The sequence below is a fragment of the Eurosta solidaginis genome, unplaced genomic scaffold (assembly GCF_040869045.1).
Source record: "Eurosta solidaginis isolate ZX-2024a unplaced genomic scaffold, ASM4086904v1 ctg00001029.1, whole genome shotgun sequence".
In the NCBI taxonomy this organism is placed as follows: Eukaryota; Metazoa; Arthropoda; class Insecta; order Diptera; family Tephritidae; genus Eurosta; species Eurosta solidaginis.
In genome coordinates this window covers 56,695-65,138 of record NW_027136882.1, presented here as the reverse complement: position 1 = coordinate 65,138, position 8,444 = coordinate 56,695, and positions in this window count along the sequence as shown.

Genomic DNA, 8,444 nt, shown 5'->3' with positions numbered 1-8,444 from the left:
TATCTGTTGAACCAAGCAAGATAGAATCGATTTTGTTTTTGCAGATGATAGGTTTTTATGTGTATATTAATCCACAAGCTGATCCAAGATTCTATCGCTAACGGTTCAATTTCTACGTCATACTGGGTGGGGTTAACTGACTAAAAGGGATAAGTGTCCATATCTATTGAACTAAGCAAGGTAGAATGGAATTTATTTTTGCAGATGGTAGGTTTTTATGTGTATATTAATACAATAGCTGATCCTTGGTTCTATCGCCAACGGTTCAATTTCTACGTCATACTGGGTGTGGTTATCCGACTAAAAGGGATAAGTGTCCATATCTATTGAACCAAGCAAGATAGAATCGATTTTATTTTTGCAGGTTATAGCTTTTTATGTGTATATTAATCCACAAGCTGATCCAAGGTTCTATCGGTAACGGTTCAATTTCTACGTTATAGGGGTTGGGGTTAACCGACTAAAAGGGATAAGTGTCCATATCTATTGAACCAAGCAAGATAGAATCGATTTTGTTTTTGCAGATGATAGGTTTTTATGTACGTATTATTCCACAAGCCAATACAAGGTTCTATCGTTAACGGTTCAATTTCTACGTTATAGTGGTTGGGGTTAAACAACTAAAAGGGATAAGTGTCCATATCTATTGAACCAAGCAAGACAGAATCGATTTTATTTTTGCAGATGGTAGGTTTTTATGTGTGTATTAATCCATAAGCTCATCCAAGGTTCTATCGCTAGCGGTTCAATTTCTACGTCATACTGGGTGGGGTTAACCGACTAAAAGGGATAAGTGTCCATATCTATTGAACCAAGCAATATAGAATCGATTTTGTTTTTGCAGATGATAGGTTTTTATGTGTTTATTGATCCACAAGCCAATAAAAAGTTCTGTCGTTATCGGTTCAATTTCTACGTTATAGTGGTTCGGGTTAAACGACTAAAAGGGATAAGTGTCCATATCTATTGAACCAAGCAAGACATAATCGATTTTATTTTTGCAGATGGTAGGTTTTTATGTGTATATTGATCCACAAGCTGATCCAAGGTTCTATCGCTAACGGTTCAATTTCTACGTCATACTGGGTGGGGTTAACCGACTAATAGGGATAAGTGTCCATATCTATTGAACCAAGCAAGGTAGAATCGAATTTATTTTTGCAGATGGTAGATTTTTATATGCATATTAATCCGCAAGCTGATCCAAGGCTCTATCGCTAACGGTTCAATTTCTACGTCAAACTGGGTGGGGTTAACCGACTAAAAGGGATAAGTGTCCATATCTATTGAACCAAGCAAGATAGAATCGATTTTGTTTTTGCAGATGATAGGTTTTTATGTGTATATTGATCCACAAGCCGATCTAAGGTTCTATCGTTAACGGTTCAATTTCTACGTCAAAGTGGATGGGATTAACCGACTAAAAGGGATAAGTGTCCATATCTATTGTGGGTGGGGTTAACCGACTAAAAGGGATAATTGTCCAAATCTATTGAACCAAGCAAGACAGGATCGATTTTATTTTTGCAGATGGTAGGTTTTTATGTGTATATTAATTCAAAAGCTGGTACAAGGTTCTATCGCTAACGGTTCAATTTCTACGTCAAAGTGGATGGGATTAACCGACTAAAAGGGATAAGTGTCCATATTTATTGTGGGTGGGGTTAACCGACTAAAAGGGATAAGTGTCCATATCTATTGAACCAAGCAAGACAGTATCGATTTTATTTTTGTAGATGATAGGTTTTTATGTGAATATTAATTCAAAAGCTGATACAAGGTTCTATTGATAGCGGTTCAATTTCTACGATATAGTGGTTGGGGTTAACCGACTAAAAGGGGTAAGTGTCCATATCTATTGAACCAAGCAAGACAGAATCGATTTTATTTTTGCAGATGGTAGGTTTTTATGTGTATATTAATTCAAAGGCTGGTACAAGGTTCTATCGCTAACGGTTCAATTTCTACGTCAAAGTGGATGGGATTAACCGACTAAAAGGGATAAGTGTCCATATTTATTGTGGGTGGGGTTAACCGACTAAAAGGGATAAGTGTCCATATCTATTGAACCAAGCAAGACAGGATCGATTTTATTTTTGCAGATGATAGGTTTTTATGTGTATATTAATTCAAAAGCTGATACAAGGTTCTATCGCTAGCGGTTCAATTTCTACGATATAGTGGTTGGGGTTAACCGACTAAAAGGGGTAAGTGTCCATATCTATTGAACCAAGCAAGACAGAATCGATTTTATTTTTGCAGATGATAGGTTTTTATGTGTATATTAATCCACAAGTTGATCCAAGATTCTATCATTAACGGTTCAATTTCTACGTTATAGTGGTTGGGGTTAACCGACTAAAAGAGATAAGTGTCCATATCTATTGAACCAAGCAAGATAGAATCGAGTTTGTTTTTGCAGATGATAGGTTTTTATGTGTATATTGATCCACAAGCCGATCTAAGGTTCTATCGTTAACGGTTCAATTTCTACGTCATACTGGGTGGGGTTAACCGACTAATAGGGATAAGTGTCCATATCTATTGAACCAAGCAAGACAGAATCGATTTTATTTTTGCAGTAGATAGGTTTTTATGTGTATATTAATTCAAAAGCTGATACAAGGTTCTATCCCTAACGGTTCAATTTCTACGTCAAAGTGGATGGGATTAACCGACTAAAAGGGATAAGTGTCCATATTTATTGTGGGTGGGGTTAACCGACTAAAAGGGATAAGTGTCCATATCTATTGAACCAAGCAAGACAGGATCGATTTTATTTTTGTAGATGATAGGTTTTTATGTGTATATTAATTCAAAAGCTGATACAAGGTTCTAGCGCTAGCGGTTCAATTTCTACGTTATAGTGGTTGGGGTTAACCGACTAAAAGGGGTAAGTGTCCATATCTATTGAACCAAGCAAGACAGAATCGATTTTATTTTTGCAGATGGTAGGTTTTTATGTGTATATTAATTCAAAAGCTGGTACAAGGTTCTATCGCTAACGGTTCAATTTCTACGTCAAAGTGGATGGGATTAACCGAATAAAAGGGATAAGTGTCCATATTTATTGTGGGTGGGGTTAACCGACTAAAAGGGATAAGTGTCCATATCTATTGAACCAAGCAAGACAGGATCGATTTTATTTTTGTAGATGATAGGTTTTTATGTGTATATTAATCCACAAGTTGATCGAAGATTCTATCGTTAACGGTTCAATTTCTACGTTATAGTGGTTGGGGTTAACCGACTAAAAGAGATAAGTGTCCATATCTATTGAACCAAGCAAGATAGAATCGATTTTGTTTTTGCAGATGATAGGTTTTTATGTGTATATTGATCCACAAGCCGATCTAAGGTTCTATCGTTAACGGTTCAATTTCTACGTCATACTGGGTGGGGTTAACCGACTAATAGGGATAAGTGTCCATATCTATTGAACCAAGCAAGACAGAATCGATTTTATTTTTGCAGTAGATAGGTTTTTATGTGTATATTAATTCAAAAGCTGATACAAGGTTCTATCGTTAACGGTTCAATTTCTACGTCAAATTGGATGGGATTAACCGACTAAAAGGGATAAGTGTCCATATCTGTTGTGGGTGGGGTTAACCGACTAAAAGGGATAAGTGTCCATATCTATTGAACCAAGCAAGACAGGATCGATTTTATTTTTGCAGATGATAGGTTTTTATGTGTATATTAATTCAAAAGCTGGTACAAGGTTCTATCGCTAACGGTTCAATTTCTACGTCAAAGTGGATGGGATTAACCGACTAAAAGGGATAAGTGTCCATATCTATTGTGGCTGGGGTTAACCGACTAAAAGGGATAAGTGTCCATATCTATTGTGGGTGGGGTTAACCGACTAAAAGGGATAAGTGTCCATATCTATTGAACCAAGCAAGACAGGATCGATTTTATTTTTGTAGATGATAGGTTTTTATGTGTATATTAATTCAAAAGCTGATACAAGGTTCTATCGCTAGCGGTTCAATTTCTACGTTATAGTGGTTGGGGTTAACCGACTAAAAGGGGTAAGTGTCCATATCTATTGAACCAAGCAAGACAGAATCGATTTTATTTTTGCAGATGGTAGGTTTTTATGTGTATATTAATCCGCAAGCTGATCCAAGATTCTATCGATAACGGTTCAATTTCTACGTTAAAGTGGTTGGGGTTAACCGACTAAAAGAGATAAGTGTCCATATCTATTGAACCAAGCAAGATAGAATCGATTTTGTTTTTGCAGATGATAGGTTTTTATGTGTATATTGATCCACAAGCTGATCTAAGGTTCTACCGTTAACGGTTCATTTTCTACGTCAAAGTGCATGGGATTAACCGACTAAAAGGTATAAGTGTCCATATCTATTGAACCAAGTAAGACAGAATCGATTTTATTTTTGCAAATGGTATGTTTTTATGTGTATATTAATCCACAATCTGATCCAAGAATCTATCGCTAACGGTTCAATTTCTACGTCATACTGGGTGGGGTTAACTGACTAAAAGGGATAAGTGTCCATATCTATTGAACCAAGCAAGGTAGAATCGAATTTATTTTTGCAGATGGTAGGCTTTTATGTGTAAATTAATCCACAGGCTGATCCAAGGTTCTATCGATAGCGGTTCAATTTCTACGTCATACTGGGTGGGGTTAACCGACTAAAAGGGATAAGTGTCCATATCTATTGAACCAAGCAAGATAGAATCGATTTTGTTTTTGCAGATGATAGGTTTTTATATGTATATTAATCCACAAGCTGATCCAAGGTTCTATCGCTAACGGTTCAATTCTACGTCATACTGGGTGGGGTTAACCGACTAATAGGGATAAGTGTCCATATCTATTGAACCAAGAAAGGTAGAATCGAATTTATTTTTGCAGATGATAGGTTTTTATGTGCATATTAATCCACAAGCTGATCCAAGGTTCTATCGCTAACGGTTCAACTGGGTGGTGTTAACCGACTAAAAGGGATAAGTGTCCATATCTATTGAACAAAGCAAGACAGAATCGATTTTATTTTTGCAGATAGTAGGGTTTTATGTGTATATTAATCCACAAGCTGATCCAAGGTTCTCTCGCTAACGGTTCAATTTCTACGTCATACTGGGTGGGGTTAACCGACTAAAAGGGATAAGTGTCCATATCTATTGAACAAAGCAAGACAGAATCGATTTTATTTTTGCAGATGGTAGGTTTTTATGTGTGTATTAATCCACAAGCTGATCCAAGGTTCTATCGTTAACGGTTCAATTTCTACGTCATACTGGGTGGAGTTAACCGACTAAAAGGGATAAGTGTCCATATCTATTGAACCAAGCAAGACAGAATCGATTTTATTACTGCAGATGGTACGTTTTTATGTGTATATTAAGCCACAAGCTGATCCAAGGTTCTATCGCTAACGGTTCAATTTCTACGTCATACTGGGTGGGGTTAACCGACTAAAAGGGATAAGTGTCCATATCTATTGAACAAAGCAAGACAGAATCGATTTTATTTTTGCAGATGGTGGGTTTTTATGTGTGCATTAATCCACAAGCTAATCCAAGGTTCTATCGTTAACGGTTCAATTTCTACGTCATACTGAGTGGAGTTAACCGACTAAAAGGGATAAGTGTCCATATCTATTGAACCAAACAAGATGGGATCGATTTTATTTTTGCAGATTATAGGTTTTTATGTGTATATTAATTCAAAAGCTGATACAAGGTTCTATCGTTAACGGTTCAATTTCTACGTCAAAGTGGGTGGGATTAACCGACTAAAAGGGATAAGTGTCCATATATATTGAACCAAGCAAGATAGAATAGAATTTATTTTTGCAGATGATAGGCTTTTATGTGTATATTAATTCAAAAGCTGATACAAGGATCTATCGTTAACGGTTCAATTTCTACGTCAAAGTGGGTGGGATTAACCGACTAAAAGGGATAAGTGTCCATATATATTGAACCAAGCAAGATAGAATAGAATTTATTTTTGCAGATGATAGGTTTTTATGTGTATATTGACCCACAAGCTGACCTAAGGTTCTATAGTTAACGGTTCAATTTCTACGTCATACTGGGTGGGGTTAACCGACTAAAAGGGATAAGTGTCCATATCTATTGAACCAAGCAAGATAGAATCGATTTTGTTTTTGCAGATGATAGGTTTTTATATGTATATTAATCCACAGGCTGATCCAAGGTTCTATCGCTAACGGTTCAATTCTACGTCATACTGGGTGGGGTTAACCGACTAATAGGGATAAGTGTCCATATCTATTGAACCAAGCAAGGTAGAATCGAATTTATTTTTGCAGATGATAGGTTTTTATGTGCATATTAATCCACAAGCTGATCCAAGGTTCTATCGCTAACGGTTCAACTGGGTGGTGTTAACCGACTAAAAGGGATAAGTGTCCATATCTATTGAACAAAGCAAGACAGAATCGATTTTATTTTTGCAGATAGTAGGGTTTTATGTGTATATTAATCCACAAGCTGATCCAAGGTTCTCTCGCTAACGGTTCAATTTCTACGTCATACTGGGTGGGGTTAACCGACTAAAAGGGATAAGTGTCCATATCTATTGAACAAAGCAAGACAGAATCCATTTTATTTTTGCAGATGGTAGGTTTTTATGTGTGTATTAATCCACAAGCTGATCCAAGATTCTATCGCTAACGGTTCAATTTCTACGTCATACTGGGTGGGGTTAACTGACTAAAAGGGATAAGTGTCCATATCTATTGAACCAAGCAAGGTAGAATCGAATTTATTTTTGCAGATGGTAGGTTTTTTTGTGTATATTAATACACAAGCTGATCCAAGGTTCTATCGCTAACGGTTCAATTTCTACGTCATACTGGGTGGGGTTATCCGACTAAAAGGGTTAAGTGTCCATGTCTATTGAACCAAGCAAGATAGAATCGATTTTATTTTTGCAGGTTATAGCTTTTTATGTGTATATTAAGCCACAAGCTGATCCAAGATTCTATCGTTAATGGTTCAATTTCTACGTTATAGTGGTTGGGGTTAACCGACTAAAAGGGATAAGTGTCCATATCTATTGAACCAAGCAAGGTAGAATCGAATTTATTTTTGCAGATGGTAGGTTTTTATATGCGTATTAATCCACAAGCTGATCCAAGGTTCTATCGCTAACGGTCCAATTTCTACGTCAAACTGGGTGGGGTTAACCGACTAATAGGGATAAGTGTCCATATCTATTGAACCAAGCAAGGTAGAATCGAATTTATTTTTGCAGATGGTAGGTTTTTATTTGTATATTAATCCACAAGCTGATCCAAGGTTCTATCGCTAACGGTTCAATTTCTACGTCAAACTGGGTGGGGTTAACTGACTAATAGGGATAAGTGTCCATATCTATTGAACCAAGCAAGGTAGAATCGATTTTATTTTTGCAGATGGTAGGTTTTTATGTGTGTATTAATCCACAAGCCGATCCAAGGTTCTATCGCTAACGGTTCAATTTCTACGTCAAACTGGGTGGGGTTAACCGACTAATAGGGATAAGTGTCCATATCTATTGAACCAAGCAAGGCAGAATCGAATTTATTTTTGCAGATGGTAGGTTTTTATATGCATATTAATCCACAAGCTGATCCAAGGTTCTATCGCTAACGGTTCAATTTCTACGTCAAACTGGGTGGGGTTAACCGACTAAAAGGGATAAGTGTCCATATCTATTGAACAAAGCAAGACAGAATCGATTTTATTTTTGCAGATGGTGGGTTTTTATGTGTGCATTAATCCACAAGCTAATCCAAGGTTCTATCGTTAACGGTTCAATTTCTACGTCATACTGAGTGGAGTTAACCGACTAAAAGGGATAAGTGTCCATATCTATTGAACCAAACAAGATGGGATCGATTTTATTTTTGCAGATTATAGGTTTTTATGTGTATATTAATTCAAAAGCTGATACAAGGTTCTATCGTTAACGGTTCAATTTCTACGTCAAAGTGGGTGGGATTAACCGACTAAAAGGGATAAGTGTCCATATATATTGAACCAAGCAAGATAGAATAGAATTTCTTTTTGCAGATGATAGGCTTTTATGTGTATATTAATTCAAAAGCTGATACAAGGTTCTATCGTTAACGGTTCAATTTCTACGTCAAAGTGGGTGGGATTAACCGACTAAAAGGGATAAGTGTTCATATATATTGAACCAAGCAAGATAGAATAGAATTTATTTTTGCAGATGATAGGTTTTTATGTGTATATTGACCCACAAGCTGACCTAAGGTTCTATAGTTAACGGTTCAATTTCTACGTCATACTGGGTGGGGTTAACCGACTAAAAGGGATAAGTGTCCATATCTATTGAACCAAGCAAGATAGAATCGATTTTGTTTTTGCAGATGATAGGTTTTTATATGTATATTAATACGCAAGCTGATCCAAGGTTCTATCGCTAACGG